This window comes from Schistocerca serialis, chromosome 11 (genome assembly GCF_023864345.2).
Source record: "Schistocerca serialis cubense isolate TAMUIC-IGC-003099 chromosome 11, iqSchSeri2.2, whole genome shotgun sequence".
Taxonomy (NCBI): domain Eukaryota; kingdom Metazoa; phylum Arthropoda; class Insecta; order Orthoptera; family Acrididae; genus Schistocerca; species Schistocerca serialis.
In genome coordinates, this window is record NC_064648.1 from 172,124,110 (window position 1) to 172,148,270 (window position 24,161).

The following is a 24,161-nucleotide window of genomic DNA, read 5'->3' on the forward strand; positions in this document are numbered from 1 at the left end:
CACGTCTACAAGTAAGTGCTGCAAGTGGAAGCACCATGGACGATGATTCTTGTGGTTCTGAGGACAGCATACAGGTCAAAGAATGTTCAGATGGGAGAAAACTCTTATTTGAGAAGAGCTTACATTGACCTGAATGGAAAAACAAAAAGCATGGACTTGACATTTCACCTTCAAAAACTAAAGAAATGAAAGAATTTAAAGTCACTGAACTCTGCTTTGAAGATATTTTGCACCTTCATCATCATGCGACATCCTTAAATAAAACAGATCAGGATAAGTTTCCACTCAAAGTTCTTAATATTTCTTCACCTCAGCACAAAGCAGTGGACTGCCAGAATGCAAAAAGGAAGAAAACAGTGACAGGGAAGTATATCATTAGAAAAAGGAATGGTGATGTAGTGCCTGTTTGCACTGCCACTTTCCAAGGAGTATCTTGTGTGTCAAAGGGCAGGTTATCCTATACAGCAAGCAGGTTCCATGAAAGATGAAGGTTGCCAACGAAAGGAGAGGAGGCAACAGAATGAAAAGGATCATAGGGAGGTAAATATTGTCAGTAAGAATGATGTAAAATATGTAAATGCAGAGAGAGCCATCATGGAAGGGGGAAGTCTACAAGAGGTTATTTGCCTTCATATCTCACACTCAATAAAATGTTCAAGAGATTCTGTGAAGAAACAAAACAATTCAAGACTGAAATTGTGCTCCTTATCAAAATACAAGCATATATTTTACAAACATTTTAATCTATTGTTCAGGAAACCTCATAATGATATCTGCTTCACTTGTGAGGTTGGTTTAAAGGAAATACAGTGAAGGCATAAACATGTCTGCAGGAGAAGAATGAAGTACAAACTAGATACAGATTACATAAAAATTCATGCAAAGCGATTTTACGATACAATGAAAGGAGATAATCCTACTATCATTAAGAGTTGCTTTGACATGCAGCAAAACCAGCCTATTGCAAAACTATCAGCCTGTACTTGGTTTTCTATGCTAGACAAGTATAGTTATACAATCTGTGCATCATGATCCACACGAAGGAGCAAAAAAGTGAAAGCATCGTTTTCAACAACTGGCTGGAGACAGAATCTTCAAGAGGATGCGATCAAGTTGCTTCATCTTTGCAGGACTTTCTTTTGGACTTAGATTAAAAAACAACCAAATGATGGCACCAACACTACACATCTGTTCTCAGATTCTTGAAGCAGCAACAATAAAAACAACTGAATGACAGTGATGCTTACAGTGTCCTTGGGAAGGAGCACAAAATTCAATAATATTCATCACGTCTTCCCTACCATGGCCATAAATATATACCTCCAGACAGAGCGTGTGGTATAACTGATAAGTCTTACAGGAAAAAAGAAAGCATCTTGTCTCCTAAAGAATATTATGATTTTTTAGAAGAGCATGGCACACTCAAAGTTCTAAATACAGACTGGACTGTTAATAATCTAAAAGATAGCACACAGAAAGTACTAAAATCCAAGCTGTCATTCAAAATGAACAGCCAGCATGTCAACTCATACAAGAAAGCAAAGAAAATCATTAATGTACCAGTAAGTGATAAACACTCTGGATATCCTGAAAAAGTTGACATCGGGAACTGAAAGAAATCATGCTGTCCAACAGTACTAACATCCACTCATTTACCAAAACAAAATATGGTCAGCAAAGAAAAGAAGAAAGATGGGCCTACCTTGCTAAGTACTTTGAAATTCCAGATGATGCAAAGGAATTTTACAAAGACGTCCTAGAAGAATATTATATAGATGTAAGAGGGAAAAATAAACAATAACAGTGAATAACATGCAGTACTTTTCTATCTTACTGAAAACAGAAAAACTCATTTTATGAATAACTGTATCTGTTGTAACATGCAATACTTTTTGTGTTATTCATTTCGTACTTCATGTGGTACTGATAACAATGATACAAGCTAAACAATTATCTTAAAATATTTATAACTGCTATTACTGTATTATGCTATTATCTATTAGTATGTCCGCCCCTGGTAGCTGAGTGGTGAGCACGACAGAATGTCAATCCTAAGGGCCCGGGTTCGATTCCCGGCTGGTTCGGGGATGTTCTCAGCTTAGGGACTGGGTGTTGTGTTGCCCTAATCATCATCATTTCATCTCCATGACGGGCAAGTCACCGAAGTGGCATCAAATCGAAAGACTTGCACCCGGCAAAAGGTCTACCTGACGGGAGGCCCTAGTCACATGACATTTACATTTTTCATTTTATCTATTAGTATTGTTTGTATTCTCAATAAAATATAAAACTATAAATTTAAAAATGATATTTATAATAATATATGCAAAAATATGCATTTCACATCAATGCAGGCATATAAATAAGATACAGCACATGAAAAATTAGCTGTACAAAAAAAAAAAAGAGAGACTTAAAAGAAGGCAACGTACCTGATACCAGCAATAATTATAAGAATTTATGAACCTGTCGAAAAACACACCATCATATACTGTTACAAAAATTAAATTTTAATATTTTTCATTACAATGCTTTATTAAGGTCAGTGAGATCTAATAGTCACATAAAAATTCAAACACATCTATTTAGATGAAAACAGAAAAACTAATTTTACAAACAACTGTATAGGTTGCATTTATCGAGTTTTGAAAAAATGATCCTCAGTTTCCATAGTTTAAAAGTTAGTAGCCTGCTTCATTAAAATACAGTTACAAGACACCAACCATTTTTATATCCTGTGATGTTTCTATTCTGATATAACTGAATCACACAAATTTACTGAATATGGTAAAGTTCTTAGATTTCCCATATTTTGGATTTTAAGGGAAGTTTTCGAAACTGAAATTTTCGTTAACTTAAAATAAATGGTGAGTATCAGAAGATCAGAAGCCGGAGAAGTTTTGTTGCACATGAAGTTACGATATATAAAAAAGTGGTGTCTTATGTTCTACAAAACCTATCTACTCGAACAAGAAATAATTAGTTCTAAAAATCTGCTCTGGTTACCTTTACAACATATTTCCTTTTGTATTACTAATTAAGGTCTCATACTCTTGTAACTGATTCCAAACCACAAAGTTGAGAGTTGTTGCCAAAGGCTGAATCCATAAATTGTCAGACTTGAAGGCAAAAAAGACAGTTGAGCACAAGAGAAAGGACTATTTCAATGGTAAGGGTGCACACCTAAGAAAACATTATCAAGTGTATCACATATCAATATTGTAGAAGCTATCAAGGAATGCGTTAATGAAAAGACAATGGCAGGTGAGCAATTAAGTACTGAGCCATCATCGATGAACGTATTGTAAGTGGGCTGGGAACAATTGCTTATAATTTTGTATGTATTTGTGGATCCTATCTGTCTGCAACCATACTACAAACTCTATGGCAATAAACTGCCCATAAATAGCAACACCAAGTGTCCGTGTTTTCAGTTAAGATGCATACAATTTTATATCCCAGTTGGGCCACCACTGTTGTTAAAATCTTTAGTTCACAACGATAAACTAGTGGAGAAGTTTGAGATGCTAAGGCTTTAAACATTTCAAAGTGATATGCACTCATGCAAATATATGTTCTCTCTTAACATACCTCAGTGTTACACAACCAGGTAATGCACAACAGTAATCTTCTTTGTGTGCATTACACTTTCCAGAAGAGCGAGGAAGAGGGCAGAGAACACAACAGTGCCACTCAGCTGCTGGCAGAAGTAATCGTGTGACCAGAGATGGACTGCAATAGCATGCATTGACTTTGCCCACAAATGATATTTTAATTAAGAATTAATGCAATTGCTAACATATGTTGAGGTTTCATTGAAGGTAGTCTGCAACTGGAATCTCTTTCCTACATAGAACTTGTAGCTCATACATTGCTTACACTCAAAATGAGAGAGAGATCCAAAAAACCTGATCTGAATTTTCTACTTGAAGTGACAGAAGATGGCAATCCTAGTACCTGTAAATGGTGAAGTAAACTGTTTTTCACAGTGAACGATAAGCAAAATGTCATTAGTAGGAGAGGCCTATTTAGATATACAATATGTTCAACATTAATACCCAGAAAGTCTTATACACTTGAGACAACCTTGAGTGAGTTTGAAATTCTAATCTGTTGTTTATTGCAACCTGTATGATGTTAAGAATGTGATAAGAGAAAAAAAATATCCTTGCAGTACAGATATTTTACTGCGTTACGTACCCTACAACTTAAGTCCTCATCGACATTCTCCATCAACAGATTTCTCCTCCATATACTTTCTGCTCCTTGGGCAGTGATGATCTAACTTACGTAATTCTTGCATACTGTGTGAATTCGTTTTTAGTTCATCTTTTTGTGTTGCTCTTCTTCTTTCCGTGCTTCCTAATAAAAATTCCGCCTTTTACAAGACGCTGTGCGTTCATCAGTGAGATATTTGTATTCTCCAGTCTGAAAATTATTACGTTATGGTTAAGGGCAAATTTCGACTTAGAAACGTTACGTATATACATGTGAAGGAGTGATCATCATGTTTGAAATTTGCGCTGGTTTATAGATGCAGGCAATTACGCAATGGCACTTACCCGCCACACGACAGATTGAATGTTTTTGTTGTGATGAATATTAGACACAGAACACAGTTTTCGATAACAAATACTTACACAGTTCTGTACATACTTTATATGATGCTAATGAGATGCATTTTTGTTGGTAAATTTCTAACTACCACACATTTCCTTACCTGACATCTGCAACACAAAACAAACAGCTTCTTTTCCTCTTCCATTATAGATTGAAAATCGCGTTATTTATATTGATATTAACGATTTTTGCTTCTTTCAGTCTGTATCCGTTACTTATCATGTGTTATGGGACATTTTCTTTTAAAGGGATACTCTGACGGTTTGACACATATTCACTTTATCAACGTTGTGAATGCATAACATGTTTCTGTTATATTGCATTCAGAATTACTTTAGGATTGACAGTTCGGGTTCGGAAGTAGCACAGGTGTGTGCGGAACAGAGTTGCCAAGTCCCAAACGGAACTCGCGCGTAAACTCGTGTTCCAGTCAACTCGCTCACACACGCTATTAGATCTTTAAATGTGGAGCCCACTGTAATTCGTTGTGTTTCACTACGTGACGGCTTCATTTAAAAAAAAAAATGCTTATGTAGACAATAAAACGACAGTTTTCAAGAAACAACTTTCCGACGACGTTATCAAATTTTCGGAATGCGATAAAGTTTTTTGTTATTGAATTTAGGTGTACACATTATGCGGTAATTTCCAAGAATGATTGCCTATCGAAATCGCGGGGTCGAAACGATACATACCGAACGTGGGGCGTTATGAGTATGTTTACGTTGGTCACTACAGCAACGACAAAAGAAGAGCGTTACAAAAATAATTGTAATTGCAAAGGAGACGACTTACCTTACTCGTCGTCGGTGTTGTCGTCATGTGAAAGTCCATTACGGTGGTTTGTATGGATAATTTGGAAGAGACGAACCATGTATTCTTCCTGATACTCGATCGTTTTTCCCACTGTCCGCAATGAAATTGTAACGGTATTTCAGCGTCGAAACTGTTTTTACGAAGTTTTATGTATTTCGCACCACCACAGTCTACACAGTCCCTTCTTTCCTCATCCGGTAGCACTCCATATTTGCTACAAAAAGTCAAACAGTTTTCTACGCTGCATAAACATGGAATTAGATTCTTAAATGTGAGAGAATCCGCCGAAGAAACGTCAAGAACACCAAACATCCCACTCACTAACGACGTAAATCATCTGGGTTTCCCTGCGAACTCACAAAAAATTCGCGGAGGTATGTAATTTGGAGCAAGTGAGGGAACAACGGAAAACAGATAAAAATGACGATCACAACGCCCGCCACCGGGGTCGCATGATCGAATTCGATCGCACGTTCGATATGTATCGTTTGGACCCCGCGACTTCGATAGGCAATCATTCTTGGAAATTACCCATTATGCGAATGAAATGTCAAGAAAAATTTTCTTCTATTTCAAACCTTAGCTATGTAGAAGATCTCTAATGCGAGATACAGGGCTGTAAATAATATGACGCGCAATCGTCTGCTCGCGTATAGTAGCGATAGACAACATATGTCTATATTTGTAAAGACGTAATATATTTCTGATATGGCGCCTTGTTTCCAACACAACAAAAAATAAAGTCATGCTTGTTTGGTATCAAATTGGGCAACATAAATAATATACAACACATATTATGTAATATATTACATAATATATGTATTGCAGACATTTTGCATACTGTAATATCTATGCGCAGACTGAATTCCAGAAATGTACTTTCTTTGGAATTAATATTTGATAATGTCGCCATATTAAAATTACAAAACTTTGTGTGAATTAATTTTGTTATGCCACTACTTACAATTGCAAACTGCGCACTCCTAACGTCTAGCTGAATTCGCTTGTGTTGTATCTTTATCTGCATAATGGTAAAACTCCACTGACATCGCTCTCGTCGCTATTAGAGACACTTGAAGTTTCGCTGTCATTTTTCTTATTTAAATAGATAATCATCTCTTCCACTAAAGACTCCAGAGCACCTTCATCCTGCCATGCTCTTTCCATAATGTTGTGTGTGTGTGTTTGACGGCTTTCTTCCAGTCTTCAGAGGTAGGCCTAACGTGAGTAATAGCATCTTCAGAGCGTGCTTCTACTGCTGAGAGCGTAAATGTTTGGTTGTTCTTGGCAATATAACCTTTAATTCGGGCACATATCAACTCTATAGGGTTGAAGGAGGAGTGGTACTGTGGCAGCCCTACGATTGTATGCCAATTTTTTTTTCCCTAGTTCGTCGATTTCTTAATTTGGAAATTGCGGTTTATGAAAATTTATTTTTTCCATAAGCTGGACCTTCTTAAGGTTATAAGATGCATTTACGTTACGACGCCCACGCCAATTAATCATTTTCTCCTTTCGCTTTCCCATGGTAGGTGCTTTATCAACAACTGAATGATTGTCTAAAACAATTGTTGACGATTTATCTAGATTGAGTATTAGAGCTTCTATGAACCACTTTGTGAATGTAATGTGGTTATTATCTTCATGATAATCTCCTGTCTTCTTCGATTTAAAGAAGAGACCAGTTTGGTGCGAAACCTAGAGATGTGTCTGCGAGCAGTAAAATCAGTCGTGTTGTCTGTCCTCCACCAACTAACTACGTGACCAGAATTAACCCACGTTTCATCTAGCCAAACCACTTCATTAACATCTATGCTAAACATTGCCTTAAAAATCTTCATCGCCATGCAGCATTATCCTCCCTTTCCATCAATAGCTTACGACCTCAAAATTGACCGTAATGAAATCCTGTGTTGTGCAAACCTGTGAATGACGGTTTTCGACTGCCCTGAAAAAGTCCTGATTCTGTGCCGCCAGTAACGTTGAGAGTGTGGGATGTTCCTTTCTGCGATAATAATCGTAAATATGTCGACGAATTGCGTTCTCTGCAAATGAATCTAATTTCGTAACACGGTTATCCATAAAACGTAAGCTCTTAACGAACAAACCATTTATCTACACTGTCCGCGTAAGGCAGTCCCCTGTCCATGAGAACGACGTCGAACTTTTCCACTTCTAACTTTCGATGTACTTTCTTCTAATAACAACTAATAACTGTCACAGAACAATACGATAACTCCTAAACTGCAACGAAACAAACACATCGCGCAGCGATGTCACAGAGACCCTCACTGCAACTAAATCGCGACGCGGCTACAGCCATCATGGGATTGGCTGAATCCGAGCCTCCGGTGTAGCCTTCTCCCTACCACTTTCGTCGCAGTTGTCAACACTAAAGTAATTATGAATAGACTTATAGCACGTTAGTGAGGCCGTTCGCTGTTCCATTTTTTTTTCCTTTACTGAATTTCGATTCCCCCCCACAAAGGTGGGGGAGGGGGCGGCAACAACACAATACGCCGCTCTGCATCCTACAGAGAGGGAGAGACAGAGAGAGAGAGAGAGAGAGAGAGGATAACAATAAAAGCGGTAAAACGGTGACTGTTAAAAACTTAAACATGTCGAAAAAGATGCGAACAAAATAGAAAAATTTGCTGTTCATTTGTTTCGTTGTACTTATATTTGTTCACTGGCGAGCGAACTTCAAAAGGTGTATTTATATCCTGAAACTTCCACTGTGTAGGTTATTCATATTTTTAAGAACTTGTAAATCATTTTCTATTTTTGTTGGTGATTCTTTGCCATTAGGTGGACTGCACATGCTGAATGTGAGCTGTTCCTTTTTAATGCTCTCTTTGTCTAGTACAATGTTTCAGCAAAATTTAGGACGCTGTCTATCATAATATGAACATTTCATTGTTTTCCATTCCTACTTGCGGGATACTTTTAGCACCGACAGTTGAGGACAAAAGCACATAGTATTGCAACTATAACAACAATCAAAGATACCATTACAATACATTGTCTGTATTCTTTAGTGTATGAATGAAACATGCTTCAACACGATGACGTTTACTAACTCATAACATACGATTAAAATTTGTTTATGGGAAAAATAAAACACTCTCTCTGTGTGTGTGTGTGTGTGTGTGTGTGTGTGTGTGTCTGAAATGATTTCTATCAATCTGTATTCAATGAGCTGATAAAATATTTGCAATTTCCAAGAGAAAGAGTAGTGGTATAAATCTGTTACTTTCCTATCCCTCCACTTCTTTTGTATGCCAACGAAAATGTCAGAGCTAATGAAGTAAACTTTTCTAATGGCGACTTTTAAGTACCCATAGAAATGTTCCAGGTCCATACCTGTCAGAAATCTAAGCAATGCCACATCTTAAATAATTTTCTTCAAAGAAAAACACCTGACTATATCATATTTTTCGTTTAGATGAGTGCTGGGGGAGGAAGGGGGTGGTGCCTTGTTCCTAGGTAAGGGCGCCCTTATCGGCAAATCTTTGCATTAGAATATTCTTTCAACAAAGCCAAGGCTGGGCCAGGGGTATAGCATAACAAACCTATCGCGTGATCGACCTTTGACTGAGGACTAGTGATGGGGAGCTCGCGAATGAGTCGTTCAAATGAACGCTTCGCTCCAGTGAAGTGTGAACTAACCTCTCAATTTCAATGAACTGGTACTTCAAACTCTTCACAGATAACACACTCCACACTTTTTTCTAGTTCACTCACTCTCTTCCCCTCTCCATCATCCCATTACATCGGCGCTACGTCACTCATTCTCCCCTCTACTGCCTGTCGACGAATGGCGCGGCGTTTGTGGGAAACGATACGTTTGCGATGGGTTGTGGATGTGAGGGGCGAAGGGAAGGCAGCGTCAGCTGCTTCCTGCAGTGCTGACATCATTACCCGTGACTATTTGTGCAGTTCAGTTATACTTCGCGTCTACCGGTAGCCTACCGTTGGCAGCGCTTGCGGACAAATGAATATTACAGTTACAAATGAACAGACTGGCTGTGTGAGCACGCACAGCCAATATGAAAATAAAAGGTTTGTTAATAACACTCAAAGAGGGATTTTACCTGAAATCGTGCTAATGACTACAGGTGACAGTTTAAGTTTTGAATCTGGAGGGTTATTATTCTCAACAAAAATAAAATCTACATGAAAACTTCTGAATCATTACTTAACGTAGATATATAGACTTTGTGACAGTGGTAAACATACTCATTCTATTTTGGATTACATTTTAAAAGGAACATAAAATTGGACTGCATTTCGTTGGTAGCCCTAGTTTTCAGTCCATGAATACAACAAATAATGTTTCACTTGGCAGATAAAGACTTTTTTGGGCGCTTCATGAGAAAATGTCGAGCAAAATTAAATGTAATACCTTCTTTATATGTGACAGGCTTCTCTGTTTATCTTTCCTTTGTCCCCTTCGATCATGCTCTATTTAACTTAGCTCAGACTCTGTAAGAGTGTAAAACGTTGCCTGCACGTTACTGCATAGTTCGGCCATCTGTTGGTAAAATTATGAAGTATTACGAAGCTTTATTGTACGAGCGAGGCGAAGCGAGCGTAGCCGCGGCGAACTGGGCAACTTCGCCAGGCTTCCGTATTTCATGAATGAACTAAATCCTTTGAACGCTTCACGGCAAAAAGTGAAATGAATGAAGTAGTTCACGGGAATGAACGAGTTCGACCTCTATTGAGGACATGTGATCACACATCCTCTTCCAAAAATTAGTAACCCAACCGAACAATTGGTGTCAGAAGTTCTGAAAACAATGAAAACGTTATACTTAAAAACCTCACTGATTTTATGCATTGTGAGAACAGCCTTGTGCTTTCCAAATTCTTTAATAAAATCATCTCTTTTTAACTTGCTACAGGTTGTATTTCATACAAAGTTGTAATTCTGTTTGAATTGTATAACAATCTGTCATACTTGTGAGTTTGATTGACTGTTACATACTGAAGTGCGGTAAGTTATTAGGACAGCTGGCGGCATTTACTTCAATCTATTTTTCCACGTCGCCGACAGATGGCAGCGCGTACACTCCTGGCAAGACGGCGGCGGCATTCAACGTTTTCCATTGAGAGCTTTGGTGGGTAATTTATCACATTCAGTACGCACAAATATCTTGGTATACATTCACCGAGTCACTGTAAATTGCATTATAGACTAGAAGGAGCGTACTGTTGCAGTGGGAAACTATGATAGGTGGGAAACCCATCCTTGATTGGGTGTATTTACACAATGCATTTTCTTTTCCGAAGTGCCATCTATACAAGCAATGCATGCTTCACCTCTTATTCCTTCTTCCGCCCATTTTCTTGTGGTGGCTACGATGTGTAAACCGGTGTGATTTTTTTTAAAGAGCACGTCGTTTGACAATGAAAACAGTAATGTTTTTCCAGGATAAAAGATACAAGAAATATGTAGCTCCAGAAAACGCGAAAATCTATTCTACACACTTATTTCATAATTATGGCTCTTTTAAACTGCAAATCCTCTGAGTTGTCTTGAATCTTCACGATACTCTCTCAAGAGCATTGATATGCATAGATTCGCAACCAGTAATCAGAGTCGGAACTACGTCTGCAAAATCACTAGGAACATTAAATATTTTTGCTGTCACTAATTGCAAGCAATGTAACTGCCGGAGGAGTATTACTAATATTTGCTGTAATGAAGCCACTCAATGGGGGATGTTTAACATTTGCAAGAACGATCTTATTTAAGTAATTAATTTCATCGAAACACTTAGAAACAACATCTCGTCTGACGAAGACAGTCTAAAGACGCAGTGGCAATTTCTTCAGATCTGTTGATAATTTTATTTTGAATTATCGCTTTACTGAGTGACTGAAATGTCGTTTGGGTAGCAGTGAAAAAAAAAAGTTAGAATTCGTTTTCTAAACACGTACTATTATGCTACTGTATGGCTAACTACATATTAGCTACACTAGACTATTAATATTTTCACAAGTGTTTCTTTAATACAAAAGTAAAGCCAACGGAAGAACAAATGTAAAACATGCTTACTAATGACAGTTTTGTTGAGATGCAATTTTCTGTGTGAACAAATGTAACTTTTTCATACGGAAATAAGTCGAAGAAATCACAGAAATCGCGAAGTCGCAGACATAGCAGTGCGGAGGGATACAAGACCTGGATTTGTTAACTGATTCTCAACTGCGACAAATCACAGTTAAGAATAACACATAGCATTCACAGAAATCACTTTTCGGGAAATCGCAGTTTAGCCCACCACTTCTGTGTGAACACCCAAAATTGTTTAAATTAATCACTGTGCGAGGGAATGAGAATACACATCCCCGTCCAAAAAAATCCTTAAACCACAAACTTGCCCAAACAATTCGTCCAGGTTAGAGTCATGGTATGAGTACAGAGCAGCCAATCAGCAAGCAACTGCGATGAAAACGTTATAATTAAAAACCAAATTATTACTATACGTTGTGAGAACAGCCATATGCTTCCTAAATTCTTTAATGAAATCATATGCCAAAGGCTGTAGTTTTTTTGAATTGTCTAACAATCTGTCATAACTGTAAGTTTGATTGACAATTATATACGAAAGTAAAGTACGGTAAGTTCTTAGGTTATCTGGCGGCATTTACGTCAACCTCTAAACTTATTTTTCCTAGTCGCCGGCAGATGGCACCGTGTAAACTCCTTGTAGGAGGTCGGCGGCCTTCAACTTTTTCCATAGAGAGCTGTGATGGGTAAATTATCACATTCGGTACACACAAATATTTTAATATACCTCGACCAAGTCTCTGTAAACTGCATTATAGACCAGAGAGAGCGTACTGTATCGGAGGAAAACCCTGATGATAGGTGGGAACTCATTCTTTATTTTTTTTATTTTTTTTTTTCCCCGTCAGGTTAGCGCGATCGCCATCCCGACTTGATTTGGTGTTGTTACACAGTGCATTACGTGTTCCCATCGAAGCAGTATTAGTTTCTTACCTGATGCATGTATTTACATTTGGTTTAGATTCAACAACACGTACTGACCTTTTTTTATAATTGTTACTAAAAGCTTTCTGTAAATAACTTGCACACATGACAGTTGTATTTATTTCTGTCCTTAAAGGATTTCGACTAGGCCAAATATTGACCAGCTATTCACAATTGCATTTTTCTGTATATGTATTCCTATAATGATATTATGTTCATAAATAAATGCAAAAAAATGCGCGTAGCTTGGGCACATAATTTTTGGTAATCAGGATAGCATTTACACTGTCCCGAGATTTAAAAAAAAAAAAGAAAAAAAGTAGCGAACCAGACAATGCTTCGCTATTGCTAAAAAATATTAGGAAACAATAATATCCAAATCTCCTTTCCTTCCCCCCCCCCCCCCCCCCCCCCCATTCCATGTCGTTTGTGAAAGCATGTTAAGTACTTGGCTTGATTTCAAGGGTCAAGGGTGGGCGTATCAATGCTGTTTACTAGTCAATCGAGAGAGATGAATAAAGGTGATAAGTTCCAGTTACCACAAAACTTATTAAACCATATTGCACCTTTGGCTTTTAACTAAAACAAAACATGTAACATTAACTAACGAATTATATACAAACTACAACAGTTGTTCATATACGGAAATGAATTGAACAGTAAACTTTGCTGACATATTCAAAAGGTGTAGCTGAACAAAATAAACTTGTTTTTAAGCAGTCCTAAATTACAAACAGATAAGATATACTAGTTAGATTAAGTAGATAAGTGGAGCAACTGTAATTATACGAAGTTGTTCTATGTGTGTGTTTTCATTCATAACGTGTAAAATATAGTACCAAGAGCCAATGGAACAGTCAATCAATGCAATATCTATTCGGTTTCTACACAGAATGCGACATCAGCTAACCTAGGGGGTAAAAGTTCTTGTTGTGAGATCTGTCTGACGAGTATTATCTCGAAACTTTCATCCCACAACACCCGAAACTGCGCTCTTTGGTGTGGCACAGACAAGCAAACGAAGTAATGTAGACGGCGTCTTCCCAGGAGCCACAGTACTACTCGACAATAATTAATTATAGTATAATGAAGCAAAAGGGAGGAAGTGAAGAATATTTATGAGTACTGGTTCTGCTCGAAATGTAAAAGCAAAGAATTAGGCCTAAAGCTAAATCAATACAGATCCATTACCGAAATTATATCAGTGCTACATCATAAAATATCACACTTAAAACAAAAAGTAATGGAGCATTTAGTACATCGGAAGAACTCAGTAACAGTAAAATCCAATGTAAACGAAAGTGTTTGTGCAAATATTCGCAAAAAATGTTCCAAAAAGACGAAGAATGGTGGCGTATGTGTGTGCTGCAAAAGCACATAATATCGACGTGGCATACTAGACCCCTCACTAGAGAATAATGTACATTACGTACAAGTGTGAATTATGTAGACTCAATAAGACTGCTAGATCCCCCCGAGACTTGTGATACAAACATCGAAAATAAATGCTCGTCAGTCATACAAGTGAAAAACAGTTCTAAGGATTCTCATCACAATTTATCGGTGAAGGCACACTTAACCGGCGTTCGACAGACACTCAAATAACTGGTGCTTTAGGTTAATAACAGCGCTGCAGATAATCAGTCCGATCAACAAGCAGCTGCTCCCCAACACCATCACTCACAATCTCGAAGCTCCAAGGAAGAAAAAACAAGAAGAAAACTGATGCTTATTACCGACAGCCATGGGCGCGGAATCGCAGCTAATGAGCAATATGGATCAGTTGCTAAATACTTAAAAAACGTTGCTATATTGAATATAAACAATATTGGCCACCGATTTCACACGGCTCATGAACTGCATCTAAAAGGCCTGGGTAAACGACTTGTAGCGAATAAAGTGCTGAGTGAAATAGGAAATAAGCCTCAAGACGTAATCACGCGGTCAATATCGTTAGACGAACATCGGCAGTCTGTTTCTAAGGCTTTTTTAGGGTAAATGTGAAGACTGGTGATAATCTGAGGTGTAATAAACAGGCCGAGTTTATTGGGGGATGTTAAGCTATCGAAGTGTTTATTTATTTATTTTTTGTTTATTTTTTGATCCAACAAGAACTGATCACAAATAAGGTTTTTTTTTGTTCCAGTCTTCTGGATAAGTCAGAGCCTTACTTACTAGGGTTGCATATTATTGGCTGGCACTTGTATCTACACAACTTTTTCTAAATTTAGTTGAGAGAACAGAGTTAGATATATGGACTACACATAAAAAAAATTCTTAGTACCATACTTAGGTCAAGTTATCTACGAACCAAGAAATACCAGTAGCAGTAAACTCTGTGTGTTCCACCAAAGCATAGTGGTCTCAGAAACAGACTGGAGCTCCTAAGTCTCGACATTATTGACGGTGAGTCTGTAAACCATGCACAAGTAATATGTCTTACATAACGTCATGTGACAAGTGGAACTGAAATGCCTCGAATTGATGGATTCTCATTAGCAGCAACTTCTGTAGATCCATAAAGGAGAAAGGAGGGACTGCAGTCTATGTTAAAACTGATGTCTAATATAAATCCCTAGGGTCTAGTGAAGCAGGGGATACAACCCGTTGGCTTTGAACAATGACGTCATTCCTTAGTCGTAGATAGTAATGTCTTCACTTCGAGGCATAGATAATAAAGCAGTTCTGTGTTCTAATAAGCGCTATCATTAAAATAATTGAATGTGAATCTAAAAGCGATCGTTTATCTATATTTCACTATTTTACCATATTTCACTTTCTTATTCCACCAATATGCTTTAGTAGCTGATATGTGTTTTTTGGCTTATTTAAAAAAAATCTCATGAGATAGAATAAACTGATCCTAAGATACAGATGCTGTTATGTTTTAGTTTAGTTTTTTTATTGATTGCTTAATGAAGTAGGATCAGTTTATTTTATCTCGTGAGATTTTTTTTTTTTTTTTTTTTTTTTTTTTAAGCCAAAGAACACTTATCAGCTACTGAAGGGAGCTACAACACTAAGAAGAATCGCTTCTCGGCCTTTGACAAGATCAATGTTTATCTCTCTCGCATTCCTTTATTTCTCAACATTCTCCTCAGCTCTTTCATCTTTGTAATACATGCTCTCTGGCGAGTTGTGACGTCATTGTTCAAAGCCGACGGGTTGTATCCCCTGCTACACTAGACCCAATCCCTAGACAGAAGTACTCACAGTGTAGACTCTCACTTTGAAGCCTGTGGAACTGACATTACTACAAATAATAAATTAGTTATAATTTTGGCAGTTTACATGGTCCCTGCAGGGAAAAAATGTATCTTTCTAAACCATGTGGAACAGCTTTTGAACGAAATATATTCAAAACACAAGGATTTAATTATCATGGGTGGTTTTAATATTAACTTCTTAACTACAAGTAACAGCTGAAGAGAACTCGGCACCTGATGGAATCATTTAACTTAATTTCAGTTGTTAACTTTCCCACTACAGTAACTAGTACTTGTAAGTGCCTTATTGACAATATATTCCGACAGATACAGAAGCAGCAGTATTATTGTAAATCAAATTCTCAATGGTCTCTCAGATCATCATGATCAGCTGCTTACAGTAAATGATATCAAACTGCGTGATAAACCAAAACACTCTTAAAACCGTCAGGCCAGCCAATTATTGTAACGTAGAAATCTTCTAACTTTTCTTACAACAGTTCGACTGGACCCCTGTATTTGTCGAGAGGAATATTAATGAAAAATTTAATCTGTATTTCCAAAAAATAATCTAATCCTCAGGCCGCAAAATGGGAATCCTGGATTACTAAAGGGATCAGAATTTCCTGTAGAACAAAAACAAATTCATATGAATCCGTAAGGCTATCAAATGATCCCATCAAAAAGAAGGACTACAAATTGTACTGTAATATTTTAAAAAGTGTAATAAAATCCAAAATAGTGTACGTAACTTTTGAAATTGATAACTAAAACAACAGATCAGAAACCATGGGGCAAATTATAAAAAGGGAGAGTGGTAAAAAAGTAGAGTACATGACTGACATAGATTTCATTCAGGGTGGAATACTGAGGAAGTTGCTAATATCTTCAATAAACAGATGCCGAAGAAATTGGCTGTGAAGGCTCAGTGTATGATGCGATAGGCCTTCGGCATAAAGCTAGCAATATCAGAGTTTGCCAGATGCAGATAACACGCATAACATTAGTGAGATCAATAAGACAATCACCACGTCTGTGAGCAAGTTCACCCTATTCGCTGACGATACTTCTTTTATTTATTTATTTGTTTAGCCATCTGTGGACATTTTAAAATGTATGGATGTTGTCAGTTGTGTACATTCATATATTTATACAGTTTGTTGTTACATGTAGTTAAACATTGTGACATATAAGTTATTTACAATCATTTTTGCTCCTTATCAAAATATTGTGAAACAAAAGCTATTTACAATCATTTTGTACTAAGGAATTCACTTATAGTGTAAAAGCAGTGTTCCTGCAAAAACAATTTAAGATTTTCCTAAAGCGGTACATATTATCTGCTTCTTTTATTTTCTGCGGCAGTTTATTATACAGTTTTACACCTTTATACAAGAAGCTATTTTGAGTCTTATGTTTATTCTTCCTGTCTAGGTGAAGACAGTGACTTTTTCTTGTACTATAGTTATGAGAACTGCTATTTGCGCTATAATTATCTATATTTTTCTTGATGTACACTATGGTTTGGAATATAAATTCACAAGGAACAGTTAGAATTTCTAACATTTTGAAAAGTTCTCTGCGGTGGGCACACTTACTGGTTTTTGTTATAATTATTACTGCTCTCTTTTGCATTTTAAATACTGTTTGTAAATTCTGAGCACTGTTTCCCCAGAAAATAATACCATAACTGATTATTGAATGAACATAACTAAAGTATACAGTTCTCAAACATTCACTACTGCATGCAGATACAAGGGCTCTAAGTGCATAACATGTTGTGGATATATTTTTCGAGAGTTTCATACCACGTTCATTCCACTTCATTTGGCTGTCAATGTGCAACCCTAAGAATTTTGTTGTGGGTACATCATATATGGAGATGTTATCTAGTTTTAAATTTAAGGGACTCTGTTTTCAGTTCATTCTAAAGCATACTCTATTTGTTTTCTTTACGTTGAGAGTTACTTTGTTTTCCCGAGACCATTTGTGAACATCCCTCAGCACTTCAGTAGAATTTTCCAACATTTGTGCTGGTGTCTTACTGGTGATTACTATGTTGCTGTCATCTGTAAACAATATCTTCTCTCCATGGCTGATATGTTGCGGGAAATCATTTATATACACCAGAAATAATACAGGGCCCAGTACACTTCCTCGAGGGATTCCAATATTGTGAATCAGATATATGTTTCTCAATGTACTTTGATACACTGGAGACATGTGTGATCTCTACTGACTGTACTCTTTTTTCTAGATATGAACGAAACCATTTGAGAATCACTCATGTTGCTCCTAGTGCCTCTAATTTATGCGAAAGTTTCTGGTGGTCAACTGTATCAAATGCCTTACACAAGTCTAAGAAAAGGCCAGTTACATAGTTGTTCTCATCTAGTGCTTCTAAAACTGTTTTTGTAAATTGTGCTATTGCAGATTCTGTACCTCTACCAGGCCTGAAACCATGCTGGTCATTGCAGAGGAGGTTGAATTTACTTAGATAGAAACAATAATGACAAACAGGCTTTTGAGCTATCACTTTGGAATAGCATGACAATGGGGATATTGGTCTGTAGTTCTCAACATTTCCTACGTCACCTTTCTTGTGAACTGGTAAAATTATGAAATGCTTCAGATAGTCAGGAAAGCAACCAGTTTTGAAGGATTCATTTATGATTTCTGTTAGTGGAGCGTTGATACCGCTTATGCATTTTTTTCAGCAACCACATTGAGATTTCATCTAAACCTGCTGAGTTTTTGTTCTTTAATTGCCTTACAATATTGCATAGTTCCTCCTGAGTAGTTGGAAGCAATACCATTGAGTTTGCTATATGCTTCTGTATTGGTTGATTATAACCTTTTGGAAAAATTTTCTGTAAGTTTGTTGCAATGCTGCTAAAGTAGGTATTCACATAATTTGCTAATTCTTTTGGGTTACTTTCTAAGTTTTCCTTGTTCCTGATTTGTGTGTTTGTACCTCTCTGCTTCGCAGTTCCTGTTTGTTGTTTCACTACAGCCCATGTAGCATTACTTTTATTATTGGCTAAATTTATGAACCTATCATTGGCTGATATTTTTGCAGTGTTGAGTACCTTCCTGTAGATCCTTTTGTAGTTTTTGTAGTAGTGCAAAAAAACTGGATCACTATTGTCCTTTTTAATGGAGTTTAGGTATTTACAAGTTTGAGCACTTTTTATAATTCCTTTAGTAATCCATTTATTGTTGGTGGGTGTTCCAATGGGAATTAATGCTTTGGGGAATGTTTCTTCAAATTTTAATTTAAACTCAGACATAAAATTGGAGAACTTGCTATTCACTTTAGTTTGTGTGTATACTCCTTCCCAACTTCCATGTGCTAACTTTAAGGAAAACTCTTGCAAAGCTGATGGAGAGTAGACTCTTCTATATACATACAGTTTTGATTCTTTTTTTTACACAAGCTTTTACTTTTATAATCTGACATACATGGTTAAACAGTCCCTGATTTTTGACAAGTACATCACAGTTTTCTCTGCCTAGATCTGTAGCTACATGGTCAATGGTAGATGATGAATGTGTGGTTATTCTTGTTGCACAGTTGACTAGTGATGACAGACCAAAACTATGTATGATATTCATAAATGTGTTACTGGTGTCATCTGTTTTATTGGCAAAGCAACAGGGAACAACTAGGAAACATCTGCAAACAATACATTTGATGACATTCTGAAATGGTTTAACTGTAATGGACTCACTTTGAATATAAAATAACTCATTATGTACAGTTTCACATGGCACAAAAAGAACTGGGGGATATAAATATAGAATGTAATTGACAACAAATAAAGCAAGTCGATTGAGTCGAGTCCCTGAGTGTGTACATTGACTGCACAGTAAATTGGTCCAACCATATCCTAGATCTAAAAAAAGGCTACATTCTGTAACATTTGCCTTACACGTAACTGCATCAGCCACACATAAGAAGGCTATAAGTGCTGCTTATTTCGGATATTTCCATGTACTTTTGTCTTGCAGAATCATCTTTTGGAGCAACCAGCCCTTGGCAAAAATAAAGTTTTTATTGCTCAGAAGAGAGGTATATGTATCATTGGTGGTGTTCAACCAAGCCACTCATGGAGGAATCTGTTTACAAAACTACAGGTATTTACAATATCTCAGTACATATATTTTATTGTATGTTTCATTAATAAAAATCACTCTCTTAAAAATATATGTGCATGCATATCATGGTCAAAACACAAGGTAAAAGGGGGGTTTCGTAGTAAGCAGTAAACTATACCCTTGTACAGAAAGGAGTAAATTATACAGGCATCAAAATTTACAATGCCCTATCCAGTGTCATCAAAAGACTTGCTCCTGAAACACCAAAGTTCAGTAGCAACGTGAAGGAATACCTAATACAAAAGTCACTCTATTCAATCACTGAATTTTTTAGTGCATAGGAGCAAGTTTTTATTATACAACCTAGCTAGCCATGCAATGTCAGCATAAATGTAAACTGTTTGTTGCTGTAATGTTATATTGTTGCTCAAATACTTTGATATTGTTTATCTGAATGTGTACACATAACTGTGAGTTCTGATGTATGTAATGTGTTTTTATTTCTTTTGGTGTCCCATGTTGTTACTATGAGTCTTGTCATGAATTAACCATATTGTGTGCTGTTGTATTGTTAATATTGTAAAAATACTGACCCATTACATATGCTTGTAACTGCATTGTTATCGAGATCAACGGAACTCACAATAAAATAAAATAAAGTAAAATGAACTAGGGTGTGGAGTGAAGGGGGGCAAACCAAGGTGGAGAGAGAAACAATTTGCTGAAAGGAAGATATACAGGATGGAAAGATTATGGGAATAGGAGAAGTTTTTGGTAGTGCGTGATGGATGGGAGGTGGAGAGGATGGGGGGGGGGGGGGGGGGGGGAGGGCGGCGTGAGCAATGGTGACCATTGCTTTAGAGCACAAGTCCTGTTTTCTTCCGTATATTTGTTGTATTGGGTATGGATATTTTGATTAGTTGTGTTAATTTCTTCTTTTTATTTGTGAGTATGATATCAGGTTTGTTATGTGGTGTTTCATCTGTTATAATGGTTCTGTTCCAGTATAATCTGTATTCATCATTCTCCAGTACATTTTGTGGTGCATACTTGTATGTGGGAACGTGTTGTTTTATAAGTTTATGTTGTAAGGCAAGCTGTTGATGTATTATTTTTGCTACATTGTCATGTCTTCTGGGGTATTCCGTATTTGCTAGTATTGTACATCCGCTTGTGATGTGATCTACTGTTTCTATTTGTTGTTTGCAAAGTCTGCATTTATCTGTTGTGGTATTGGGATCTTTAATAATATGCTTGCTGTAATATCTGGTGTTTATTGTTTGATCCTGTATTGCAATCATGAATCCTTTCGCCTCACTTTATATATTGCCTTTTCTTAGCCATGTGTTGTATGTGTCTCGATCGATGTGTGGGGGTGTTAGATGATATGGGTGCTTGCCATGTAGTGTTTTCTTTTTCCAATTTACTTTCTTCATATCTGTTGATTTTATGTGATCTAAAGGGTTGTAGAAGTGGTTATGAAATTGCAGTGGTGTAGCCGATGTATTTGTATGAGTGAGTGCTTTGTATATTTTGCTAGTTTCTGCTCGTTCTAGAAAGAATTTTCTTAAATTGTCTACCTGTCCATAATGTAGGTTTTTTATGTCGATAAATCCCCTTCCTCCTTCCTTTCTGCTTAATGTGAATCTTTCTGTTGCTGAATGTATGTGATGTATTCTATATTTGTGGCATTGTGATCGTGTAAGTGTATTGAGTGCTTGTAGGTCTGTGTTACTCCATTTCACTACTCCAAATGAGTAGGTCAATATTGGTATAGCATAAGTATTTATAGCTTTTGTCTTGTTTCTTGCTGTCAATTCTGTTTTCAGTATTTTTGTTAGTCTTTGTCTATATTTTTCTTTTAGTTCTTCTTTAATATTTGTATTATCTATTCCTATTTTTTGTCTGTATCCTAGATATTTATAGGCATCTCTCTTTCCCATCGCTTCTATGCAGTCACTGTGGTTATCCAATAAGTAATCTTCTTGTTTAGTGTGTTTTCCCTTGACTATGCTATTTTTCTTACATTCGTCTGTTCCAAAAGCCATATTTATATCATTGCTGAATACTTCTGTTATCTTTAGTAATTGGTTGAGTTGTTGATTTATTGCTGCCAGTAGTTTTAGATCATCCATGTATAGCAAATGTGCGATTTTGTGTGGGTATGTGCCAGTAATATTGTATCCATAATTTGTATTATTTAGCATGTTGGATAGTGGGTTCAGAGCAAGGCAGAACCAGAAAGGACTTAATGAATCTCCTTGGTATATTCCACGCTTAATCTGCATTGGCTGCAATGTGATATTAATTGAATTTGTTTTGATATTAAGTGTGGTTTTCCAATTTTTCATTACTATGTTTAGGAACTGTATCAATTTAGGATCTTTTTTGTATATTTCCAAAATTTGTAGTAACAGTGAGTGGGGTACACTATCAAAAGCTTTTTGGTAATCAATGTATGCGTAGTGTAGCGACCTTTGTTTAGTTTTAGCTTGATATGTCACCTCTGTATCTATTATCAGTTGCTCTTTACATCCTCGTGCTCCTTTGCAACAGCCTTTTTGTTCTTCATTTATAATTTTGTTCTGTGTTGTATGTATCATTAATTTCTGTGTAATGACTGAAGTTAATATTTTGTATATTGTTGGTAGGCATGTTATGGGGCAAGTCACATGTATACACCTGTTTGTAGATGGTACGAACAATACAACAAACAGCAAACAGCATCTTGGAAGATGGCGGCGCGTGTAGACGTACTAATAAACCGATCCGCGGAAAATTACGAGTTTTTAAATCCTGTGTGTGTAAAATGCAGTAAGAAGGTGAAATATGGTGTTAAATTATGTTCGTGGTCACAGAAATTGATCCATCGTCAATGTTTAAATGTCTTAGAGGAAAAAAACATGACCTGTGACTGTGGAAATGTGCACTGTAACTATCGTCATATCGTGTGTTTACAAACGGAGTGCGAAGAAGAATGCACGACTTCTTCATTAAAATATGATCTTATGTTAGCTAAACTATATGTAGAGAAGCTTGAATCAGTGATAGATAGTGTACAGAAGCTGGAAGAAGTGATAGACCATTCAAAGGGTAGTGAAACGGTTGTAAACGAACAAAACGGTAACTTTATTAGGCCTAAAAAGTTTTGTCGTGTTAATCGTAACGGGAACAACTTTCGTCTCCCACAAGCAAATAAGTTTGAATTTTTAACGTGTGATGAATATGAAATATGTGAAAAGAGCCAAAGAAAGGAAGTATTTTCATCAAATGCAGCGACCACAAATCATTTCAGTAGGCCTACGAAGTCCTGTAATAACAAGAAAGGAAATACCATAAAATACATGGGACATACTTATCGTGCAAACAAGATATCTATCAATACAGGTAAGAAGAAAAAAGAAGATATTTTCATACTTTCAGACAGTCATGGAAAGGGCTTAGCCGACATTTTGTGTAACATGCAAACTATATTCAAGGTTAGTGGAATAACGAAACCAGGAGCCCCCTTGCGCGAAGTTTTAAAAGACTGTGAACATTCTTTGAAGCTTGGAAGCAACTGTCTAATAATAGGAGGTGCTAATGATGTTTATAGGAACGAGGGCAAACTCGCCACAAGAGCTCTAAGAAGTACATTACAGAAAATTACAGATGTTAACTTCTTCATTGCCAGTATCCCACAAAGACATGATCTTATAGAAGAATCCTGTGTCAACAAAGAAATCACAGTTACTAATAGGAAATTTGAGAAAATCTGCCCAAGCCTCCCAAATGCCACATATGTGGACGTACCATCCACAGAGAGAAGTCATTTTACAAGGCATGGGCTTCACAGAAATAAACTCGGAAAATCATTCATTAGTCGAGAAATCCTTAATGCAGTGAAGGCAGTTAAGAACAAGAATAGCACGACCATACCACTTCCACCACCAAACACAGCAACTGAAAATTTCCAACAAGAAAATGAAACTGAATCACTGACAACAGGTCCAGCACTAGAATCTCCACTTTCGTCACAAACAGCTGAGATAAATGAGTCAACTAGGACAGAAGTTTCCAAAGCAGCTTCAGCAGAAGCAGCTACATACTACGTAACTGCATCATTAACAAGAAAAAAAACGCCTGATGTGCCAACAGCCAATGACCTTTCATCAGTATTGGCCGCTCCTCAGTCTTCAACAGTGAAAGACTTTTCACCAGCTTCACCATCATCATCAGTAACAGAAGCAAACAGAAGAAGCACAAGAACCAGGAAACTTTCAACTCTGCAGGATTTTTGGTACCCGGCCTCAGTTACAAGACTAACATAAGGCAGATACCCTCAGATACACCAACTTCCAAGTCAAACCGGCAACAGACTCACCTCCACTGTCATCAACAGAAGAATAACCATGCCACCAGCTCATCTGAAGGATTTT